The 25315-nt window shown below is 41.7% G+C and overlaps 1 pseudogene across 1 annotated transcript; it reads left to right on the top strand.

Moving 5' to 3' along the window:
- The first annotated feature begins 7136 nt into the window (after positions 1–7136).
- On the top strand, positions 7137–25110 carry LOC148126141 (uncharacterized; annotated as a pseudogene). The gene is made up of 4 exons (XR_015742879.1): positions 7137–7329; positions 14182–14290; positions 17947–18043; positions 20732–25110. The product of XR_015742879.1 is annotated as an uncharacterized LOC148126141 (transcript).
- The last annotated feature ends 205 nt before the right edge of the window (positions 25111–25315 follow it).

The following is a 25315-nucleotide window of genomic DNA, read 5'->3' on the forward strand; positions in this document are numbered from 1 at the left end:
AAGTTGTGAATGCTCCAACACTGGAAGTTTTTAAGTAGAGATTGGACAACCCTTCGTCTGAAGTGGTGTAGGGCTTCCTGCCTGAGCAAAGGAATGGACTAGAAAATCTCCAAGGTCCCTTTCAACTCTTATTATTCTGTTATCTGTTACATAATGGTATGTGAGAATGACATTGAGAGACAGGAGGAAATGTTGCAGACTAAGCAACAGTCAGATAAGAGGCAGCTGCGTTATAGAAGGTATGGGGACATGGCAACCTTCTCAGAAGGGACCTTCCCTAGTTTCTTGGACTGTAAGGGTGAAGGGGGAGAGAGATGCCTTTTTGGATTTGCAAGATTCTGTTAATGTAACCTTCTAATAGAGCTAGCATTCCTGGGTGTGCTTCTTGTTCAAACTATCTCACAAGGCCGACAGTATAGTTAACAAGGCAATGCAGTAGTAGCATTTAGAATCAGTCTTTTAGAAAAAAAGCCTCATCCAATGAAATGTGAAGAAAAAAAACAATTGAATGATTACTGTCTGTGTCTTCATTTGCAGCAATATCTCAGGGTTCAATTGGGTGTAACAGATATGATATTTTTAGCATCACCCTGAAAAGAGGGAGCTGAAGGCAATTTTTTGCTTTGTCCCAAATAATCAGAAAAGAAAAACCTAATTGGGGCAATCTTTGTATCTTTTCTGGTGCTAAGTTGCCCACTCCTCCTCCCACCTACCCCCCCCCCCCATCCTGGAACCGAGTCCCTGAAATACAAGCAAGCAATAAACAATCGGTGGCAGCTCCGTCCAGCTTTATTCTGAATTATGATTCCTGAGAATGACATCCCCACATTAGAAATGTGCATGTTGAAATACAAAGGAAAGGTCTTATTGGGACAAATCAACATTAATGACAACTTCAAAATCTCTTTGCCAGTTTGTCTGCTTTCCTGGCAGGTTTTTGGCCCGGCACTCTTTTCTTTGTGATGCAGTGCTGCGGTAGAGCCAGAAAAAGAAGCCCTTCTTAGTGACATCAACTTGTATCAGGGACGGGCCAAATTCAGCTTTCTGAGTTCATTGCAAGGAGAACCAAGTGGATACACATGATCGGCTGGGAAAGAGCCAGCCTCTGCTTTTGACAGAAATCGCTTCCCAAAATGGAAAGAGGACTGGCCAAAGGCAGGAATGTGGACTGTGATATTGACAGCCTGTGTCCAGCTTTCTGCAAGTTCTCCTTATTAAATAGGTTGGATGAGTTTCAGCTCTCAGTGAGAGCTGAAACTTGATCTTGTCCTTCCCGGTTCCATTTAAAATCCCCTTAAAGCTATCTGAAGTGACTCCTCCTCCAACATCCAACATAAGGGCCAGGAAAAACAAAACAGGTAGAACAAGCTCCCAGAGTCGGTCCTTGCCACAGGAGAATCAAAGAGGAGAAGCTGGCGTCCCACCCTCTCCAGGAGGTCTTGCCCAGATTCAAGCCTCCCTTTGAGAAGAGAAATGGAAGTACGTTAATATCCTGGAAGGAAGGGCTAAAAGGGCAAATTGGTTAAAATTGATTAAATTGGTTAAAAAAAAAACATTACCCATAACAATAAGGAAACTCCAATCCAAAAAGAGATCACTCTGGCAGAAAAACAAATCAGGTCATGTTGCCAACTTCAAAAGCCGATACAAAAATTTATGCCACCAGATAAAGACTGAATGCACCAATTATCACATTAAACAAGAGGAAAATCTTCTACGCACCAATTCCACTCGCGCTTTTTACAATTTTGTAAACAACAAACTAAAAGACTCAAGGTCCATCCCACCCCTGATAGGACCTGACGGTAAAGACTGCAATGATGACACTGTTAAAGCCAACCTCTTTAACACATTCTTTGGCTCAGTATTTGTAAACAGCAATGGATCATGCCCAGTATTTCCTAGTCGAACCACAGACAACTACAATGATCTAATACATATCAATTTTACAGGAGACAATGTTGAAAAAGCACTTCGCTATCTAAAACCATCTCTATCTATTGGACCGGATGGAATATGTGCCTACTTCTTAAAAAAGCTATCCACTGCCATAGCCAAACCTCTAAGCATAATCTTTGAAAAATCTTTCAGGACCAGCTCCTTGCCTAACCTATGGTCACAAGCCACGGTCATCCCCATCTTCAGCAAGGGAGACCCCAGCCTAATTGAAAATTACAGACCAATCTCCTTATGCTGCGTCACCTGTAAAGTCATGGAATCAATTATTAACCAATCCATTATCCTCCACTTAGAAACAGATAACCTACTCTCTAATAAACCATTTGGTTTCAGAAAAAAACCTATCCTGTATTCTGCAACTCTTATACTGCAAAAACATATGGACTACAGAACTCGATCAAGGCAAAACAATGGATGCAATCTACATAGACTTCTGTAGAACTCGATTCTGAATGCCTTTGATTCAGTGGTACACAACAAACTACTCCTAAAACTAAAATCTTATGGTATCTCTGGACAACTGCATAACTGGATAGAAGCATTCCTGTCAAACAGCCAACAAATGGTCAAATTTGGGAGTGTCCTATCAAATTCTGTACCTGTCAATAGTGGTGTCCCGCAAGGCAGTGTTCTAGGACCAACTCTCTTCATATTCTACATAAATGACCTCTGTGATCATATTAAGAGCAACTGTGTTCTCTTCGCTGATGATGTAAAACTGTTCAATACTACAGATAATACTGCTACCCTTCAAAAAGATCTTGACTATGTACCAGAATGGTCAAACAAATAGCAACTTCAAATCTCAACAAATAAATGGTCTGTCTTACATATTGGCAAAAAAAAATATCAGAAAATAAAATACAAGCTGAATAGTCAAGACCTTGTTGATGATCCAAACTCTGTAAAGGACCTTAGAATACTCATAGCTAATTATCTAAGTGCTAGAGCCCACTGTAACTACATAGCCAAAAAGGCATTAAGAGTTGTTAATCTAATCCTACGTAGCTTTTTCTCTGGTAATATCACACTACTAACCAGAGCATACAAAATATTTGCTAGACCAATACTCGAATACAGCTCATCAGTCTGGAACCCATATTACATATCTGATAATAACACAGTTGAGAAAGTCCAGAAATATTTCACAAGAAGAGTTCTCCACTCCTCTACTCATTGTAGAATACCTTATGCCACCAGACTTGAAATTCTAGACCTAGAAAACCTTGAATTACGCCATCTTCGGTCTGATCTAAGTATGGTATATAAAATCATACATTGCAATGACTTACCTGTCAATGAATACTTCAGCTTCAACCATAACAACACAAGAGCAAACAATAGATACAAACTCAAGGTTAACCGCACCAAACTTGATTGCAGGAAATATGACTTCAGCAACAGAGTGGTCAATGTCTGGAATACTCTACCTGACTCTGTGGTTTCTTCTCCAAACCCCAAAAACTTTAACTTTAGACTGTCTACTATTGTCCTCACCCCTTTCCTAAGAGATCTGTAGGGGGCACGCATAAGCTCACCAACGTGCCTACCATCCCTGTCCTATTGTTTCTTTTATTTTTCTTATATGTACCCATTTCAAGTATTCATAACTATGTATATACTTATACCTATTATTTTGTAAGTGATTGACAAATCAAATAAAAATAAAAAATAAAAAAATGCAGACCCCCATCCTATTCAGGCTTTCAGTGGAGATATACTTGTTAAACTGAGTAGAATACTTTTGGAATTGCCTTACACCAAAAAGCATTGGAATGCTTGACCTGCTAAGCAGCCAACTACATAAACGCAGCATGGCATTTTATCGGATTTTTAAATAGGAAATATAAATAAAATACATTTTAATAAGCATGTGTGGAAGTATTTCCTGCCTACCTAGCAGTTTGAAATCATGCAAATGCAAGTAGATTAATAGGCACCACTTCAGTGGGAAGATAACCGCATTCCGTGCATGTATAGCCATGCAGACCGCAGGACCACAGAAAATGTCTTCAGACAATGCTGGCTCCCTCAGCCAAGAAACAGAGAGCCTTAGAGGTGGCCTCCAATGATGGAGCACCCACAACTTCTGAAGGCAAGCTATTCCATTGGTTGATTGCTCTCATCATTAAGAATTGTCTCCTTAGTTGTAAGTTGCTTCTCCTTGGTTAGTTTCCATCCATTGTTTCTTATCTTGCCTCTTGGTGCTTTGGAAAATAGATTGACCACCTCGTCTTTGTAGGAGCCTCTCAAAAATTGGAATCATGCTACCTTATCTCCTTTAGTCCTTCTTTTTGTTAGACTAGACCAGGGGTGTCAAAGGCCCATGGGGTGCTTAAATGTGGTCTGTGGGGCCAGCCTGGAAATATCAAATGGGCTGTGGGGGGTCTCCTCGGGGCCTCAAGAGGCCTCCATGTGGCCCATTTTTGGCTGGTAGAGTGCTGCTGAAGGCCAAGGAATCCGAAAACAGACTGTGCAGAGGCCCCACGAGGGCAAAGTGCCATTCAGGCCGAAAGCAGAGCAGAGGGGGCTGTGCCAGCAAGGTGCTACAGGAGTCGTCTGTTCCATCTGCCCCTTCACTCCCCGACAGCCCCCCCCCCCCAGCCCATGGAGGAAAATTAAAATGCTGATCTGGCCCTTGAAGAAATCCAGTTTGACACTTGTGGACTAGACATACTCGATTCTTGTAACCATTCTTCATACGTTTCAGCCTCCAGTCCCTTAATCCTTCTTGTTCTTTCCAGAATCTCAATCTCTTTTTTTATATTGTAGATACAATAGTCCAACTGTGATATTTACTATGGCTTTGTAAAGCGGTACCAGAACTTCATTTGATCTTGATTTTATCCCTCTATTAATGCAGCCTAGGATTGAATTGGCTTTTTTGGCTGCTGCCACACACTGTTGGCTCCTGTTCAAGTGATTGTCCATTGAGGATTCCAAGATCCCTCTCACAGTTACTAGCATTAAACCAGGTTTCACTTACTCTGTACCTATGCAGTTGTTTCTTGCCGAAGTGTAAAGCCTTACTTTTTTCTATGTTGAATTTCAGCTTTTTTAAGATAGGTAGGGCCAAGTGTTTAAGTCTGCCATGATATTTTTGGATCTTGAGCTTTGGTTCAGCGCTGAAGGTAAAGACAGGGTTTAGCCATTGGATAAACCATGTTTGGTTTGGTTTGCTTCACAAGCCACGGCCATGTTTTTCAAATTTCAGGTAGTCCTTGATTAACTAACACAATTGAGCTCAATTTTTTTTTGACTAAGCAAGAAAATTGTTACGTTTTGCCCCATTTTATGACATTTCTTGCCACAGTTGTTAAGTGAATCACTGCAGTTGTTAAATTAGTAACATGGTTGTTAAGTGAACTTGGCTTTCCCGTTGACTTTGCTCATCAGAAGGTCACAAAAGATCATGTGACCCCAGCATATTGCAACCATCATAAATATGAATCCGTTGCCAAGCGTCTGAATTTTGATCACATGACCACGGGGATGCTTCAATGCTCATAAGTATGAAAAATTGTCATAGGTGACTTTTTTTCGGTGCCATTGTAACTTTGAAGGGTCACTAAATGAACTGTTGTAAGTTGACACAGATTGGCTTTAGAGACAAAATCAGACAAGGCACAATATAGTTTAGCATGATACGTGGAGCCATATTTTGAAGAATTACAGTGTTCTGAATCTCAGTTACCCACTATGTTACCATGATTGCTTTTCATGAAGTGGAAAAATCTTACTGAACATATATACACTGGAAGTTTATTCAAACCCTCTGCTTTCTGCTAGAGAGAAAAACATATCATCCAGTGGTGGGATTCAAAAATTTTTTACTACCGGTTCTATGGGCGTGGCTTGGTGGACGTGGCAGGCTAAGGATACTGTAAAATCTCCAGCCAGAGGTGGTATTTGCCAGTTCTCCAAATGACTCAAAATTTCCATTACTGCCTTTCCAGAACTGGTCCGAACCTGCTGAATACCACCTCTGATATCGTCCTTTTAAAACAAACACCAGAAATTGCTGGATGACAGGCTGGAAAGTCTGGGTTTTAAAAAAACCCTTGCCTCCTCAAGCAATTCCAATTCTGCTTGGAATTTCCAGAAAAACAAATTGCAAGGTCAGCAAAAGCTGCATCAAAATAACAACAATCCTACCTTCAGGTTGAAGGGACTGTTAGTGGGATAGACAGAGTTAAATGCCTGGTTAGCATTGTGCTAAAGTTATTCTTTATTTTCTATGTGCTAGTTAAGTTCTTTTATTGCCTTTGATGTTTACTGTCTCCATCCAACTCTGTCATTGTACATTATTGTACCTTTGAAGCCTCTTTGGATCTTGGAGTGGCAGACCCATCTCACCTGTTGTTCTGCCCCAAGCTTATATTTTCTTTTATAGCCTTTTATGGGAGATACTGGTGGTGATTTTAGCAGCACTTTAAAAAAAAAATTCTCCCACCATTAACTGTTTCTATGCATGACTACTTAATATTTAAGAAGAATTAGTTTATATTATGATATTTCATTTTTAAGTAAATCCTGTTTTTGATTATACTTCGAAATATTAATTTAACTCCTATTGGGTTTCTCATTCACATACATGAAAGCTATACAAGCCCAAAAGGTGGTGCTACAGAATTCATTTTGTTATGTCCTGAGAACTCTAGGAGTTCTCACTCAGGTCCACGCACTTTGTGTGGGCGTTATTCCCCCATTCCCATTGGTTGGTTCTCTCCAGCAGCCAGCTATAAAAGCAGGCTGCGGGGTCCAACCAGTTGCTGATTGCTGCGAGCCAGTTCCAGGCGTGGCAAGCACGGTCAGCCCTTTATTGTAAAATAAAGTATTGTTGCACTCATGCTCTGGTTCAGCCTCTCATTGCTCAAACTTAACACATTTCATTTTTATCATCCTTTCCCCTCTTCTCTTAGCTAGTAAATATATGAGGTGTTGTGGGTCTAACCTCTCACACACACCAGGATTAAGTAGGTGGGTGCCAAGAAAAATGTTTCCCTCACAGGTAGTGACAACACGAGCTACCAAGCAGGTTAACCCAGAGGATTTCTGTAAGGGAAGGATGAAACCTCCCACTTGGAAATGGTAAGTGGGAATGACCTTGGGATGGGGGAGGAGAGAGATGCTGCCTAGAGAATGGTCAGATAAGAGAGGCTGCATATTGGGCAGAGAAAGAGATTCAGAGAGGAGCCTCCCTAACTTCTCAAGCTATAAGAGACAGTGGAAAATTTGTAGTATCAAACTTGCAAGACTGTGTTAGTATGGACTTACAGTAATGTAGAAGAGTCCATCTGTTTCTGTATTATAACAGAACAATGAATTGGAAGGAACCTTGGAGATCTTTTAGTCCAACTAACTGCTCAGGTAGGAAGCCCTATACTATTTTACACCAATGGTTGTCCAATCTCTTCTTAAAATCTTCCAGTGTTGGAGCATTCACAACTTCTGGAGGCTAGCTGTCCCACTGATTAATTGTTCTAACTGTCAGGAAATGTCTCCTTAGTTCTAAGTTGCTTCTCTCCTTGATTAGTTTCCACTCATTGCTTCTTGTCCTGTCCTCAGGTGTTTCTGAGAATAGCTTGACTCCCTCTTCTTCGTGGCAGCCCCTGAGATATTGGAACACTGCTATCATGTTGTCTTTAGTCTTGATTCCTATCTGGCCTAAGAAGGCTGACACACCCTGAAGTATTTGCCACAAATGATGGTAGAGATTAAAACATCTGGCTTTCATATTGGATATTGCTGTTTATGCCTAAAACACACAATCAACTTACTTTCTTTTTCTTTCTTCCTTCATTTTTCTTTCTTTCTATAAACTTTTTCTAGCAAATTTATAAAGCGACCTCACACACACACATTATTTTTATGTTTAGATTTATTTTAGCACCAGATTTGAAGTGACAACCTAGGATTGAGGCAAAGTGCTCCCATATGCTATTAATATACTATAATATACTATTAAGAATTGGGAAGATATTTTGGCCCATTGAGCCAGCAGAAGGCATTTTAAAGGACAATATGTCAGATCTTGAGGATGTTAGAGGCCCAGGCAATCAGCACAAGCACTTCAGTGGTACCCATAGACCTATTGAGTTATCTTGGGAATCCAAGCCCAATAAGGTTTCAAAAGAATGAAGCTGGAATCCCAAGACGATGAGAATAGCAATAGCAACGGCACTTAGACTTATATGCTGCTTCACAATGCTTTACAGCCCTCTCTACATGGTTTACAGAGTCAACATATTGCCCCCAACAATCTGAACCCTCATTTGACCGATCTCAGAAAGGTGGAAGGCTGAGTCAACCCGGCGAGACTCAAACTGCTGAATTGTTGGCAGTCAGCAGCCAGCAGAATTAGCCTGCAATACTACACTCTAACCACTGTGCCACCACAGATCAGTGAAGAAGAAGAAACAATGGGAGAATTAGATGACAACTTTTGACAAAAGGGGACTGGAGCAAGTGGAATGGTGAATCAGAATAGAAATGAAATCAATAGAAAGATGAAAGAGGTGGCACCTGGAGTGAAAAGAAAGAAGCCTGCTTATCACTTAGAGATGCTGAAGCATATCATGTTTTTTACTGCAAGGATTCCACCGCTCTGCTAGAAAAGCACAAGTTCTGTGATCAGAAGAAGGGTGTAGACCATTTGTACAAAATGAAAAATGGACACAGTGGTCCTCAGCAAGATTCATTTGCAACCTACTTGTCTACCAGGACATGGTGTAGTCCTTTGTTGATTGTTGAGTGCGGCCTTTCACCTGGTGCCCCATGTCTCTATTGAGTTTTCAACCCTAAATTCATAAACTTCTGCCAATCCTATCTGAGGATTTGGGGAGAGGATTTGCAACCTCTGGAGGCAGTAGGTTGGGGAGGCAATAGCATTAGAATATTTCAGCCTATGTTAAGAAACATTTCTCAGTTTTGTAATGCAGAAAGCAAACATGTATTGGCAAAACTTGGAGTAGAAGTTACTTCTCTGGATATTATGTATATTTCATGTACCTACGTGTAATTTTAGATATATGAAATCCTATGCTAATTCTTTATTTTTTTCCCACTAACTCATTGAAACTATAAAATCTCATCTCATTTCAAGTATAGGCCAAACATTTGTTAATGCAATTCCTTCCTAATAGCCTGGGTTGGTATTGTTAAGAAAAGACTTTGGTGCAAAGTCCAGGGTTTGGTAAGAGGAGGAGCAACCAGGACAATGAGCTCTGAACAGTAGACTAAATGACCTGTTTTGAAGGGAAGTTACATTTTAAAAAGCCCTTTCTTAACAAATTAAATCCAGAGGCTCAGATTATGTAACTGGACAAGTCCATATATTGCATTCAAGACTACTTATTCAAGACCTTTTTTTTAATGGTTTGGGAGCTGGAGAGCTAATGGGACACTCATTTCCCCAAGGGTACTAATAATTTGGGTTGCCCTCAGAAGACACAGAGTTGTCCAAGGCACAGTCTTGTGAAGTTATCTGGATTGAGTTCAATTCTGTGAGTCCCAAGGAAGTAGACAAGTAGTCCTTCAACCTGTCAATCTGGCTCTCAGTTTGAACTTCGCTCTTCCTGTTAAGGAGGCTTACGAGATGACTAAGGGGAAGGTCTATATGGTGGTATTGTTTAAAGGAAACAAGTGGTCCCTCTGGACTTGAAAGAAATGGTGCTATGCCTCCTCTGAGGCAGTTGTCACATGATTCCTCCATTCTAGACAATTATTATCCAGTATTCAATCTCCCTTTTGTGGAGGAGTTTGTAGAGAAGATGCGTGGATGGTAGTATACACAATCTTGGAATAAATGAATTATTTGAACTCATTACAATTAGCTTTCAGGCCTGGGTATAGTACAGGGGCAGCAAGAGTCATGCTTATCAGTGACCTTGGGCAGAACCAAGGTGGTGTATCCATTCTTGTGCTCCTTGATTTCTCAACAATATTTGATATTATTGTTCTGACCCAAATCTTGTTCCAAGAAAACAAACACGAAACAGAGGTAACAGCAAAACCCTTTAATGATTCTTTACGAATTCCATTCCTTCACAGTTAAAAGGCTGCTTCAAACTAATTGCCTCTGATAAGAACGAGCCTTGCCAAGGTTGTGCAAGGCTGCCAAGAATACTAGATAAAGTTACTAAGAAATATTTCAAACACAAAGAGTCTCCAAACACCAACCAAGATACTCCGAACATCCAGCTGGTTTTTATTTCTTAAGAGAGGGGCCATTACCTTGCAGCCTTACTCCTGAGTCACCCATGCTGCTGCAGCTGCTCTTTCCTTTGAGCAGCCCTGCACACACATACACACTGGGCACAGGCTCCTTGGGGACCTCTTCATCACTGCTGCCAACCTCCACAATCTCTGAAGGTGGCATTCCACTCCCTGATCCTGGTCCTGGCCCCATCCCTACATCACATGCAGGCCCCTCATCTGAGTCCTCGCTCTCCAAGACCTCAGCCGTCCGCACCTGCTGCCAGCAAACCACAACAACTATTGACCATGGCATCTACCCTTCTGGACTATCTGGGGGATTTGGGGAGTGGGACATTGTGCTGCAGTAATTCATTTCCTTCTTCCATGGTCATTTTCAATGTCCATCCTTCAAGGCAGGGCCGCAGAGTTATGAATGCTAATATTACTTTATTACAAAGTTTTAGTAATAGAATCTTGGAACTCTGAATGCAATTCTGACAAGACTCAGTGGCTGGGGAGTTCTGGGAGTTGAATGTACACATCCTCCAGTTGTCAAGGTTGGTGAACTTTGCCATATAGGAATATGGTCTGGTGGAAATGTCATATTTTTATGGACCATTTGAACAAGGATAGTGTTACTTTGCTTTTATAAAGGACTAAATTAAACTGGGAGCAGGTTAAAAGTCTCAGATGTATTGTAAAAGCCACTTGAGGGTCCCATTTCTGCTTTCAGCTCGTTAGGTTTTCATCCAGTTCTCCAGAGGGCAAACTTTATAAAACCTTGCATTGTATTGTACTTTCTCCTTACCTTGTCGTTGCCATTCTGTCATTCATTTCTATGGAAACGGCAGAGATTGAACCTAGCAAGAACTCTTGATCATAGCCATTGCCTTTTTGGTTACAGTTTCCATGAGAACAGATGTTTGGTCATTGAAAGGGGTGGGCTTTTTTTCCGGTAACTGAGCTTTTGGTTGAGAGAGAAAAAGATTTGTACTTAGTTTGTACCCTTAAAATTCTCAAAGTAAGTTTCCAGTGACTTTTGTTTGTTTTAGTAGTGTTCTCTTCGGAGTAAAGTCACCTCACTTCTAACACTTGTAAGGTAGGAAAATAAGGGTAGTAATAAAGTTTATAGAAAGTCCTGTATGTACTTTGATGTTTTGAATAACATCAAGGTGAGAGTGTAAACACATCCAGACCAAAGGATAGGTCAACCATCAGTAAAGTGCTTCTTCTAATAAACTATATATAAGAAAGTTGTCTCCCCACTGTGCAGCTTCCAAAATCCTGTAGCACAAAGGTAAGAGGATAAGATCTTGCCAAAATGATTTCAAGAAAATGTGCATTTTTAAATAAGACCTAAGCAAATGCATCTGGAATAGAATGCAATATAATGTCTTTGAAGTGCAACTGTTGAATACCAGACATGACATTGCCATGTAAAAAAATCACTGGGGAGATTGGCTTTAAAAATTCTATATATTGTACAGATAGCAAATACAAATCAGAGATATTATTTCTAAAGAAGGCACAGAGGGTAGTATGGATAGCAAAATAAATAAATATGAGGCTGCGATGAGTCAGTGGTGGCGCGCAGTGGTTAGAATGCAGTATGGCAGATTAACTTTGCCCATTGCCAGGAGTTCGATGCTAACTGACTCAAGGTTGACTCAGCTTTCCAACTTTTCAAGGTTGGTAAAATGAGGACCCAGATTATTGGGAGCAATATCCTGACTCTGTAAACTGCTAAGAGAGGGCTGTAAAGCCCTGAGATGCAGTATGTAAGTCTAAATGTTATTGCTATCAAGGAAACCAACAAAAAAAATCCATATAGAAAACTGTGACAACAGTGTAATACAATAGAAGGTGGTGGAGCACTTTTCCTTTAGTAAATATATATAAAATTGAAATGCCCTATTTCTGATATATGCCCTTTCTTCATATATGAACGTTGACTCTTGCAGATACAATCCAACATTTGATGTCTGTTCTTCATTTAGATATTGTTATGGAAAATTTTGTTCTTTTGAGAAGTTATTTTTATTTGGAACCCCCCAAAGTGCCTAAAATAAATAAATCCCATTTTGAAAGTAGTTGTTATCTCTGATGCTCATCCTGTCTGGATTGTGAGTTCTTGGTTTCTACTAAATGGAGAAATTCTGTGGGGTATTTCATTTATCTTTTTTTTTTTTTGGTAGTGATTTCTTTCTACATTATAATAGTTTTGTTTGATTCTTCCCTTTTCGTAAGGATGGTGTGCCTGATTGTGTTCTTTCTTTGGAGCCAATAGTCTGATGTTGATTGTCGAGGATGGATTTTTCGGAGATGTCTTTCTCTACTACACTGCGTTCTTTTCTATGATGGTGCTTCCATGCTGTTTCCTTATAAAGCTGCTTTCCTTGTTGATTTCCTTATTGTGGGGAAAGAGAAAACTCTCCGTTCAAAACCCCTTTTAAAGATATTTTGCAGCTATTAACGGCATGCGGTCTCTGTTCATTTGATCTGCTGTTTTGTTTTGGAGGAAAAGTCTATGCTTCCTCTCCACACTAACATTTTCCATGCTCTAATTCCTCTCCTTCAATACTTGCAAATATCACCCCATCTTAGGTGAGTCCTTGTAGCAATTTTGAGGTGATCCATGCAAATCTTGGCAGCACAGTAATAAAAATATAGAGATACAAGCTTTTGTAACTCCCCTCTTTCCAGACTTTGAAGCACCTTACAGAAGCAACCTTTACACAAGGTTTTCATTTTCCTGTTGCTTTAAGTTACTTGGCAAAACCCTGAATGTGTCTCCTTATGGGTTATGGTGTTTGCATCAAATGACTGACTCAGTTGGAGTTATTTCGTCTGACATTATAATTACATGTTGGTCCAAAGAAAGTGCCATTTTCTCATGATGCCCTTGACAGGGTATATTCTGAGAACATACCTAGCACAGTTTACATCTTCCTTATCCCAATAATTCTTATCTGCAAATCTGCAGCAATCTTGTGTTAGACTTGCTGGGTGAGAATTTCAGTGGTTTGTAAACCCAGCACATCTAAAGATACTATATTGAGGAAGACTGTTCTACAGAAGTATATCAAAGGATGTGTTCTTTATTTGAAGAGACACGTGTTTAACATATTAATAATTGCCAATCAACAACTTAATTGGCACATAAGGATCCTGGTTATTTCATACCAAGATCCACCTCTATCTGCCCCAGGAGCTCAGTTTTACACATGTGTGTGTCTGTGTCTGTGTGTCTGTGTGAGTGTGTGAGTGTATATGTACATGCATAGCCTGAACTATCTTGATTTTTTTTGATCCCTGTACAGCTGAGACATATTCATTCAGAGTAAGTATCACTCTCAATGAATGGAAGTTCCTTCCATGTAAAATGTATTTGTACTATAACCTAAGGCTGAATTTGTCTATTTGCAAAGATTATCTGATTTGGGGATTCGAATCAGGAGTTCAAAAAATGGTGAGAGCTAGTGCAGGTCATTCTGGAGGTTTCAGGGCTTAGAATTAAATCAAAGTTCAAAAGAAGAGAATTTTCCTTCTTCCATAGTTTAGCATGGGAAAATACACGTCATGGCAGCTTTCCCCACCCTACCCCGGTAGCATAATAAGAATATTACAAAGAGATGAATCGGCATGCTATCTACCATAGAAATAAGTTCTGGTATTTTTGAACAATTCATTAAGGTACCAGTCAACAACTGGGAAGATCCAGGTTCAAGTTTAGCATGGGCATCCAATGGATGGGACAAGATGCATCCATGACATCAAAACAGCATCCCTTTTCAGTGTGTACCTCACACACACATTAAACAAAATAAGGTTTCAATTGCCTATATGTGCCTATTCTTTGATGTCACGGACACTCTTGGGCATCCCTGAACCCATTTTTATCCATGGAAATTCACTGGATGAGCCAAAGCTACCTCACAGTTTTGCTGCTGGGGTGACTGTTAGATCGTGGGAATGAGACTCAGGACACCAGTGTAGTAACCATTTGTCTTTACTTCATTCTAGGACTGAGCGCTGAAGAAACCGTGGCAGCCTTATTATAGTTGGGCTGCTTGCAGCTGTGGCCAGTGACAGCTCTTCAAATTTCCCACCACCACAGACTGACCAATTGCAGGTAAGTATGTTAATACATAACACCCCTCCCCACCTGGTCTGATCCAACCAATCTGAGCCTCGCCTACCATACGTAATCACGTAGGTAGGTGGGGCTTTTATGGGTCTGACTAGACCAGTGCAACTCAGTCGTGGTTTGGCCTCTGGATCATTCAGATGGATCTGTTGTTACTCCCGTCCTTCTTCTTGGAACCTCCTGGAAGATTGAGTCGGCCATGCTGCTCCCACCAGGAATTTCCTGGATGGTTGAGTTGGTTTGGCCGCTCCCGGCAGGGACTGCTTCCCCACTATCCTTCTGGACCTGTTCCTGTCTCCCCGATCTGCCTTCTTCCCTGGTCCCAGGTATGTGCTTGCATTTTCCAACCAGGGCTAATGTTAGTAGTGGTTGTTGTGTGTCTATAGTTGTTAGGGTTTGTTCTGTTGTTCTTCTTGCTCGTGGAAGGTCTCCCCCTCCCTCTCTCCTTGTGTGTTGTCTGTTTGAGGGGTCTCCCCCCCGCCCCTATGGTTATGTTTGAGAGTTCTTCCCCCTCTTCTGTGGTTCGGTTTGGGTCGCCCTTCGTAACTCTAGACCTGAGCTGGGCTATGTGTCTCTTCTAGCTGCTCCCGTCCATAGTATCTACCCTGTAAAAATGGGGTCCTGTTATCTGGGTCACCTTCGCTGGTATCCACAATGGTTTCCCCGTAAGTTTTTTTGTGTACACTGGGTCCCCTGTTTGAAATGTGTGGCAATTACTGGAGGAGTCTGCTGGTTTTTCTGGGCTATATGTGGGGTGCAATCTGTCTAGGTGTGATCGTAGTTTCCTCCCCATTAGTAACTCTGCTGGACTTTTATTTGTCGTGGCACTGGGAGTCATGTGCTGTATGCTTAGTAGCTTATCTATCTTTTCTTGTGTGTCCCTGGGTCCCAGCTTTTGTAATGTTTTCTTAGTGTAACGTACCATGCGTTCTGTCCGTCCGTTCGTCGACGGGTGTCCCAGCGCTGTTAGTGCATGCCTTATTCCATGTTGTGCTAGAAATCCCTCAAATGTTGTTTGCGTGAATTGTGGCCCGTTGTCGGATTCAATTACATCTGGCAGTCCATGTGTTGCAAAAATTTTCCTGAGCTCTCTAATGACGGCTTATGTTGTGGTGGAGTGCATGATGCTTATCTCTAGTATTTGAAGTAAGCGTCTACGACTATTAGAAATGTGAGTCCTTTGGTTGGGCCCGCAAAATCAAAGTGTAATCTTGACCATGGTCCCCTTGGTGTTTCCCATTCGTGTTTTGGTGCTGGGGGGGGGTTTGGCCTAGATTCCTGGCAGTGTTTACACATGCCACGCAGTCCCCTATCTCCTTATCCATTCCTGGCCACCATACATAACTCCTTGCCAGGGATTTCATATTTACAATATACAAGTGTCCCTCCTGTTGCTTTTCTAGTATGCTTTTCCTTAAAACGTCCGGTATCACCACCCGAGCCCCCCATAGTATGCACCCCTTCAGCATTGAGAGTTCTGTTTGTCTATTCCGAAATGGTTTGGCAGTCTCGTCGATCTCAGTCCCTGGCCATCCTTTTCCTACCCAATTTAAAACTTACAGGGTTTTGTCTCTAGTCATTTCTCTAGCGATGTCTGCTGCTGTTATGGGTAGGTTTTCTAATATCTCTATTTGAAGGGTCAATGTGGTTGGTGCTGGGTCACCTCCCTGTTTGTTTCTCCCTTTCTCAGGGGGTGGGGGAGGTGTTCCATCTTTGTCTAGGGCTGTAGTTTTTTCTTGCTTGGCATGCCCTAGCAATATGTCCCCACCGTTCACAATGCTTGCAGATTGCATCTAGGAAACGGCACTTAGAATGTGGATGGTTCCCCTCACAGCCGGTGCAATGAAATTCATTCCTTTTTATGTTCCAGTCCCTTCTGCCCTGTTCCGAACAGAGTTGATTTACCCCTTCTCCTTCCTCATCGTCTTCCGATGTGGACTCGACGTCCTCGTGGTGGGTTGTGGTGGTGTTTGGGGGGGTTTCCAGTGGCGCTATATTCATTTTCTGCATGGCGGCCACTGATTTCTACGTTGCTTCTGCTGCGGTAGCCTCTTCTATTGCTTCCTTGAGTGTTATTTTGGGTTTTGTTAATAGATGACCTTGTAGTGTAAGATCTCTCAGTCCCAGGACCACATGGTCTCTCATGGCTTCATCCATGTTTAGGAATTTGCATGCTCTGGCGATGTTTCTCAAAGTTGCAACAAAATCACCGATGCTCTCGCCTTCTTTTTGGTCGTGCCAATAAAATTTGTGTTGTTTTATGAGGCAGGAAACGGTTGGTGTATAGTGAGCCCTCATTGTTCTTTCCAGGTCCGGCCAGACCATCGTTTTCATGTCGGTGGGTGCTGTTAACACTTTGGCCATCTTGAATATGGCGGGACCGCAATGTGTGAGGAATATGGCTCTCTTCCTGTGTTCAGATATATTATTGAGGTCTCTCCCTTCGAGGAACATGAGAAATCGGTCGATGTACGATTCCCAGTCTTCAGTTGCTGGATCGAACAGTGCGGGTGGCGTGTTGTTTCCAGCCATTTCGTCTCGACGGGTTGCTGGTGTTCGTCAGTCGCCATGTGCTCTCTGGTTCCCATTGTCTCAGTATCCCACCTTCATTGCCACTGTTAGATCATGGGAATGAGACTCTGGACACGAGCGTAGTAGCCATTTATCTTTACTTCATTCTAGGACTGAGCATTTCTTTGGTGTTCAGTCCTAGAATGAAGTAAAGATAAATGGTTACTACACTGGTAGTAACACCAAAGAAACCGCGGCAGCCCTTTTACAGTCGGGCTGCTCATGGCTGTAGCCAGTGACGGCTCTTCAAATTTCCCACCGCCACGGACTGACCAATTGCAGGTGAGTATGCTAATATATAACAGTGACAAAAATAGAGATACCTGTGTAAGCTATCTTGAGTTCAGGGAGGATGCCAGGGAATTATGCAGCTGGTGTCCAAATGAAGTCAGGGACGCTGACACGCACTTGTAGTTTTATATAAATAAATATATATTAACATCTATATTTACAGCAGACAAGATAGTCAGGGACATTGTGAGGTAAATCAAACAGCATACAGAGCACCCAGAAGAAAAAGGTGTGGAAAAAAAAGGCAAACTCCCACTTTTACACCCACAGCAGCCAATCAGAGTGTAGATTGTTTTTCTCTTCTCTTAATTTTGTTTCTTTTCGGTCATGAAATTTGCAGTCTGCATAATCTACAGTACAGTAGGGGGAATCCTTACCAGATTTCCTAAGATTTTTTTTTTTTTTGCCCTTTTCTGATTGCAATATAATTGACTGAAAAGGATTGAAACAGAAGTAAGAGGAACATAATCATTTGTTAGTTCCATAAAATAAATCAATCTATATACTAATACAATTAGTCAGCTGATGGAAATAGGGCAGTCAGTCAGTTCAGCTCACAAAGCATTGCTAGACAAATGCTTCTTGAATGGCAGTGGATTAAAACAAACGATAAAGCTACAGTCTTACAACCTCATGATTTCTGCACACATGTACATACCAAAGCACTGTGACAGCCTGATTGCAAGAGTTATTTCAATTTGATGGCAGATTTGTCCGTCACCAAGCTTCATGATTCCCTTTCATTCAATCCTTCTAAATCTTTTATTTTATATAAACAGGAAAAAAAAGATCTATTCACTATAGATTCTCAACGTTCTGGATGTCCAAACAACAGATCAGAAACTGAACTCCACGGAAGTCCAAGGTTAGAAATGAGTAAGTTCATCTCAAGATTGTATAGTGAATAAGTATGAGCCATATCCCTAGTTAAAATGCATTTACTTCCATTTCAAGGTTAGGAAGACCTCACCAATAAATTATCTACATTTATTAAGAATAGATAAATTCTGCTTTTCTTAAAGGCAATTTTTTTTATTACATTACCTGAAATTTTACCAAAGATTTGCAATTTTTCATCAAATATTCCTCTAGCAAATTGGTTAGAAGTCATAAAGAAAGAGAAGATGTGACTATTTTTTTTATATTTCACAGAATTCCCAGAAATCTAAAATAAAAGTTTACAACGACAATAATAATAAGTCCTCGAGTTCTGACCACAATTGAGCCCCACATTTCTGTTGCTAAGTGAAACATATGTTAAGTGAATTTTGCCCCTTTTTACGACCTTTCTTGCCACAGTTGTTAAGTGAATCATTGCAGCTGTTAAGTTAGTACTTAACCCTTAACAGTTGTTAAGTGAATCTGGCTTCACCATTGACTTTGCTAGTAAGAAACAAAGAAAGCAAAAGGCAAATCACATGAGCCTGAAACAATGCAATTGTCATAAATATGAGTTGATTGTCAAGCACCTGAATTTTAATCACATGACCCCGGGGGATGCTGCAACGATGGTAAGTATGAAAAACGGGGATAAGTCACTTTTTTCAGTGCCATTGTAACTTTGAACAATACTAAATGAACTATTGTAAATCAAGGACTACCTTTTATTTCAAAGATTAACAGCAAAGCTATCACACCCAAATGATAAGAAATTATATGGAAAGACTTCAAAGGTTTATAGGGAGAACAAAGTAGAACAAGAGAAAATGCCTCAGGGCTTTGTTTCTCTTTTGTTTTTTTTAAAGGAGACAGTCCCAAATTAGGCTGAGTTACAATTTGCATGATAATTTGAATACGTGGAATAATTTAACACTTTACTATTAAAAGTCATAACGTTCAGGGGAGGTAACCCCAAATGCTTAAGACATAAGCAGAATCTATTTGGAGAGGGGGCCCTTTTCAATACCAGGCTCTGATCCAACATTTTCAACTGCATTTGGAAAAATGCCTATAATCAATGCAGCTCTCACGGCAATAATATGGCAGTATCGTGACTAACCACAGAGCATAAGTAGCTACTTTTGGATCAGAGGAATAAGGTCCAATAAAGTAACTGAGAGATGACAATGGAATTACTGTCCCTCTTTAAACAAACTGAAATATTCCCCCCCCCCCCATGAGGTAATTGAAATATAAGTTTAGAAATAGTCTGGTACTGCGCTCTTCACACTTGAATGATAATGTGCCGGAATGACAAAGGGTGCCCAACCATACGAATGTGACAATTACACCCTTGTGTCAAGATGTCTGATGCACGTACACAAGTGATCAAGTGTCTCTTTACGTGGCAACTTTAAGACTTATGGATTTCAAGTCCCAGAATTCCCCAGCCAGCAATCTTGGAGTTGAAGTCCACAAGTCTCAAAGTTGCTAAGTTTGGATACCCTTTGATTATAATGTCATTCATGAGTTACCATCTGCCTCTCCTGCAGACCCTCATGGCCAAGAGCAATACTGTAAAATCAAAATGGCGGGTACAACTGGGTGACTAAAGCCCCTGCCATTTTTATTTGTATGTGACCCGTGTGGTGCACATTAAAAAGGAAAGGAGTTTCGGTCATCTGGACATGCCTATCATTTTGACATTGTTGCCCCACTCACAGAGGCCCCTGCCTACTGCCAATATTGCTCAAACTACAACAGCCACACCAGAATGCCTTGGGAGTGGAAAGAGGCAAGGGAATCGGTATCTTTTTTTTTTAATGAACAAGAGCCATGTACAATCCAAGTGATTGGATGGAAAGGAGCCTAGGTAAAATTGCCAGCAAACAGGAATTCCCTTTCCAGATACCAACACATGGATATATTTTTATCTGATTAGATTTTAAATTTCATTAAAAAAAGAAGCCAAACAAAATGGAAATGCAGAGTTTAAAAAAGGAAAACAAAAGAAAGTTGAGGGTGTAACATGGCAGTCTGGGGGTGGGTGGGTAACCAGTGGTATGATTCAACCAGTGTAACAACCAATTTGGTGAGCGCACGCTTTGCGCGCCCGCACAGCATTTATAAAAGACAATTTTTAGCTATAATACTTACCTTCTGCTGCATCCCCGGTGAGTAAAACAGTTGATGCCCAGCAAAGAGGAAAAGGGCAGGGGCAGGTGGGCAGGCCCAAATGATCACCAGAACTACCAGTTCGCCTGAACTGGTTTGAACTGGTAGAATCCCACCCCTGGGGTAACCACTTGAATTACATTAGTCAGAAGTGTTGTCATTAGCTGGGACCATCTGGTTTTTTTCTGCCCAAGTTTTATCCAAGTGAACTTCAGATCAATGCAAGTAGTTCTCGACTTACAACCATTTGTTTAGTGACTGCTCAAAGTTACAAAGTGACTTTGAACCGGTTTTTTCACACTTACTGTTGTGTTTTTAGTATAGCTGAAGTTTTCACTCACATCTGCAGTTTAGGCGGGAAAATCTCTTGAAGGTGATTGGCTGGCTCATCTCACTGCCCCTATAAAAGGGGAACTGTCAGATGGGTTCAGCCATTCTGTTCTCACTGTTAATTGAATAAACAAGTTGGACTGTTATCTTCAGCTGCGTGACTTCCTTCACCTACTACAGAACACTGGTGACGAAGGTGGGATCCTAAGAAAAATAGAAACAAAAGAGCTGATCAAAAGGTAGACTAGCAGAATCAGTCATCGGGAAAGATTCTTCCCAAATTCAGCAAGATGACCACGCACCCTCCACCAGCACCTTTCAACCCAGCCATTGAACACTGGGACTCTTATCTGATCTGATCTGATTGTTTCCTAGAGGCCAATGAGCTACAAGCACTCTCAGACAACAGAAAGAGAGCGCTATTCTTGAGTTATTGCGGCTCCAAAATCTTCGATACAGCCAAAGCACTGGTCGCTCCAGTGGCAGTCCAAACAGTGTCATGGGACACAATCCAAAATGCACTCCAAATGCATTATGCATCAGCACCATCCAAGATTGTCCGACGGCATGAATTCCACCACCGGAGCCAAAATGAAGGCAAGTCAATAAATGATTACATTGCTGCACTGTGGATGACTGCCATGTACTGTGAATTTAGAGACCTCGAAGATCTACTACTGGACAGACTCGTCTGCGGAGTCGGAGATGTGAGTCTTTAATGCAGGTTGCTAGCAAAGCCCAACCTCACCCTGAACTAGATGAAGCCAGAGCCACCGAGACTTCAATCAAAGCAATGGCAACAATTCAAAAAGACAAAAGCCCAAATAATGTGCATCATGGCAACACAGCCCGACAAGATCACAATGAACAGGAAGAGTCAACAGATGAAGAAGATGTCTGTCGACTCAAAAGTAACAGGAAATTTATGAAAACTGAAGAAGTGCAGTCTGCATGCGCCAGTTGTGGCAGGAATGATTCAAGAGCGAATTGCAGATTCAAGGAAGTCATCTGTCAACGTTGCAAGCAAAAAGGCCATTTAGCGAGAGCATGCAGACCCAGCCAGCTGGCACCCCACAGAAACAACCCATCCAATACACAGAGGGTACAAAGCCAAACAAGCATGGAAACCATGGAAAAAAGAAAAACAACATTCCGAGTCAGCTGTGATATTCCAGTCAACCATTGGGAAAACCAGCTCAACAAGAACAAGAAAGGTCAACATCACCGTCATCATTGAAGGAACACCATGTGATATGGAAGTGGACACTAGGTCCTCCCTATCAATAGTTTTGTGGGCCACAATGAAGAAGATAAAGCCCAGTATCTCCAAAAATAAATTGCAAAAGCAGAGAATTTATTTGAAAGACTATCAAGGGAATCATATTCCTGTTGTGGGAATGGGAACATTTCAAGTAACATTTAAACAGTTTCAAGGGCCCCTGTGTCTGACGATCATCGAAGGCAAATTCCCCGGCCTCCTTGGAGGAGACTGGTTTGAAGCATTGGGACTGGGGGTGACTGGCATCCACACAATACCGGATGACAGCATTCAAGAACTGATCCAGGCATTTGAGAACATTTTTGATGACAATTTGGGCAAGTATGTGGGGAATCCTATTTCATTTAACCTTGACCCCCAAGTTGCCCCAATCTGACTCAAACCGTGTAGAATACCATTCGCACTTAAGCCAAAAATAGACAAACAGCTTGACAAATTAATCACGCAAGGGATATTAGAACCGGTAGACCATGCAAAATGGGAAACCCGTATCGTCACCTCTATAAAGGCAGATGGATCAGTCCACATCTGTGCAGATTACAAATGTACCCTAAATAAGGCCCTTCAACAAAATGCTCATCCCATCCCCATAGTGCAGCACTTATTGCACTCACTGGGGAAAGGTAAAATTTTCGCCAAATTAGACCTGGTGCAGGCATACCAACAACTCTCAGTTGACAACACCACCGCCGAGGTGCAAACCATTGTAACCTATAGGGGTGCCTTTAAATGTCACCAGCTTCAGTTCGGCGGCAGTGTGGCTCCAGGCATCTTTCAAAGCCTCATGGAGCGCCTCCTACTGGGAATTCAGGGAATCATCCCATATTTTAATGATGTTTTAATAACAGCAAAAAATAAAGACAAATTGCTAATCAGACTAAGGGAAGTACTAACTAGATTCCAAGAATCAGGATTAAAAGTTAGATGAGAAAAATGCAAATTTGGAGTCCCCAGGGTTGAATTTTTAGGATACCTGATAGATGGCTCAGGAATCCACCTGACCACAGAAAAAATTAAGGCTATCCAGGAAGTACCTACTCCAAAAAATCAAACTGAGCTACAAGCATTTTTAGGTCTCCTCAATTGTTATAGTATTTTTCTTCCTAGAAAAGCCACTATAGTAGAACCCTTACACAAACTCCTGGGAAAACAGGTTAAATGAATTTGAGGAAAACAGGAAGCTGCCACTTTTGCGGCTGTCAAAAAACTGTTGTCCTCAGACAGCATCCTAGTCCAACATTCAGAAACTTTGCCTGTCACCCTCACTTGCGATGCCTCCCCTTTCAGGGTCGGGGCTGTCCTAAACCACCGCATGCCTAATGGCACTGAGACCCCTATAGCGTTTTACTCAAGGACTCTCTCAGAGGCAGAAAGAAACTACAGCCAATTAGATAAGGAGGCATTGGCCGCAATAGCTGGCATTAAAAGGTTCCATGAATATTTGTATGGGAGACACTTTCAACTCATTACTGACCACAAACCGCTACTAGGACTACTCATGGGAGACCGACCCACTCTGCCTATTCTATCCCCCTGACTCACAAGATGGACAATGCTTCTAGCTGCCTATAATTATAAACTGATCTACCGCCTGGGAAAATCCCTGAGGCATGCAGACGCACTCAACCACTGTCCACTGCTGGAAACAGCACAAGACCCAGCTCCAGCAGCAACCGTACTCCTCATTGAGGAATTACCCAGCCCGATCTCCACAATAGAAATCGCTAGTTTTTCAGCAAAGGACAAAAGCCTTAGGGCAAATACTAAGTTGGGTTGGGAGGGGATAGCCTAACAGGCCAGTATCTGGGGAGTTGAAACCATTCTATAACCAACAACATGAATTATCAGCAATCAAGGGGTATTATGGGGGGAGCGTGTTATTGTTCCACCAAAATTACAGAAACGAATTTTAGAATTATTGCATATGGGTCACCCGGGAATAGTTAGGATGAAAACATTAGCTAGAAGTTATGTGTGGTGGCCTGATATAGATAAAGATATCACAGAATGGGTAGGGACCTGTAAGAACTGTCAAGAATCAAGGCCCACACCTCCAGCGGCGCAAGCATAGGAATGGGAATCCCCCAAATCCCAGTGGGCTAGGATTCATATAGATTTGGGGGGACCGTTCCATGGGCAAACCTTTATGGTAGTTGTGGACACGTATTCAAAATAGCTAGAAATTATATTGATGCACTCTCTAACAACTGAGGCCACAATTAAAGTCCTCAGGAAACTATTTGTGACGCATGGCCAACTGGACGTCCTAGTCTCCGATAATGGGCCCCAATTTACCTCCACCCAATTTGAAATGTTCCTAGCAGAATTGGGCATTTGCCACGTGCTAACAGCACCATTTCATCCCTCAGAGAATGGCCAAGCAGAGAGAATGGTGACAACCACGAAAGAGGCGTTAGCAAGAATGGGGCCGGGAGACTGGCAAACATGTATAGACACTTTTCTATTAATACAACCAGTCACACCCAATGCAACCTCACATAAAAGCCCCCCCAAGTTATTGATGGGGAGAAAACTGAGAACTAGGCTAGATAGACTGCACCCCAACTACTCCAACAAGAAACCTCCTGACTCCACCAGCAGAGTCAGGGAATTCAAAATAGGGGATGGGGTGTATGCCCAAAATTACATGGAAGGTCCCCTCTGGATCCCGGGACAAATAATAGCTATAACGAGCCCTAGATCTTACAAAGTGGAATTAGAGGACGGCTGCACATGGCGGAGACATATCAACCAATTAAGGGGGAGAATAGGGAAACCCTACACAAAAAGCTATCTTCTAATAAAGAATAATAAAGTTCTCAAATTCCCCATTACAGCAGACTCAAACTCGGAGAATTCACAGCCACACATACCTGGGGAAGCTGGAGACTGGCAGCTGGGCAACTGTGAGTCAACTCTGTAAGAAATAAACATGCCCCTAGGGAAGTTCCAGCAGGTTTCAGGGGTGGAACAAGAAGCAGCAGCAGACCCAACAGGTCTGACCGCCACCTCACTCCTGAATGATTTGCGCAGGTCAGAGTGGATGCATAGAAGCCCTGCCTATCTGTGCGACTATGTTAAGTGGTGTCATTGTTCATTGGTTACAGTTCAAAATAAGAAGGTAGGGGTGTTGTATTTTTAGTATAACTGAAGTTTTCACTCAGGTCCGCAGTTTAGGCAGGAAAATCTCTTGAATGCGATTGGCTATAAAAGGGGAACTGTCAGGCGGGTTCAGCCATTCTGTTCTCACTGTTAATTGAATAAATAAGTTGGACTGTTACCTTCGGCTGCGTGTCTTCCTTCACCCACTACAGAACACTTACGATCACTGCAGCTTCCCTGTGATACATGACCCCCATCATGTGACCATGGGGATGCTGCAATGATCACAATGGGAGGTAAAGAAAGTCAGCTAGAGGCTATCTCAAAATCTCTATTAAAGCTTATGGAACAATTTCTTTTGACTCGATTTCTACTTACCCAAA

Source organism: Pseudonaja textilis, chromosome 3, assembly GCF_049901715.1.
Source record: "Pseudonaja textilis isolate UNSWEBS1 chromosome 3, rPseTex1.2, whole genome shotgun sequence".
NCBI lineage: Eukaryota > Metazoa > Chordata > Lepidosauria > Squamata > Elapidae > Pseudonaja > Pseudonaja textilis.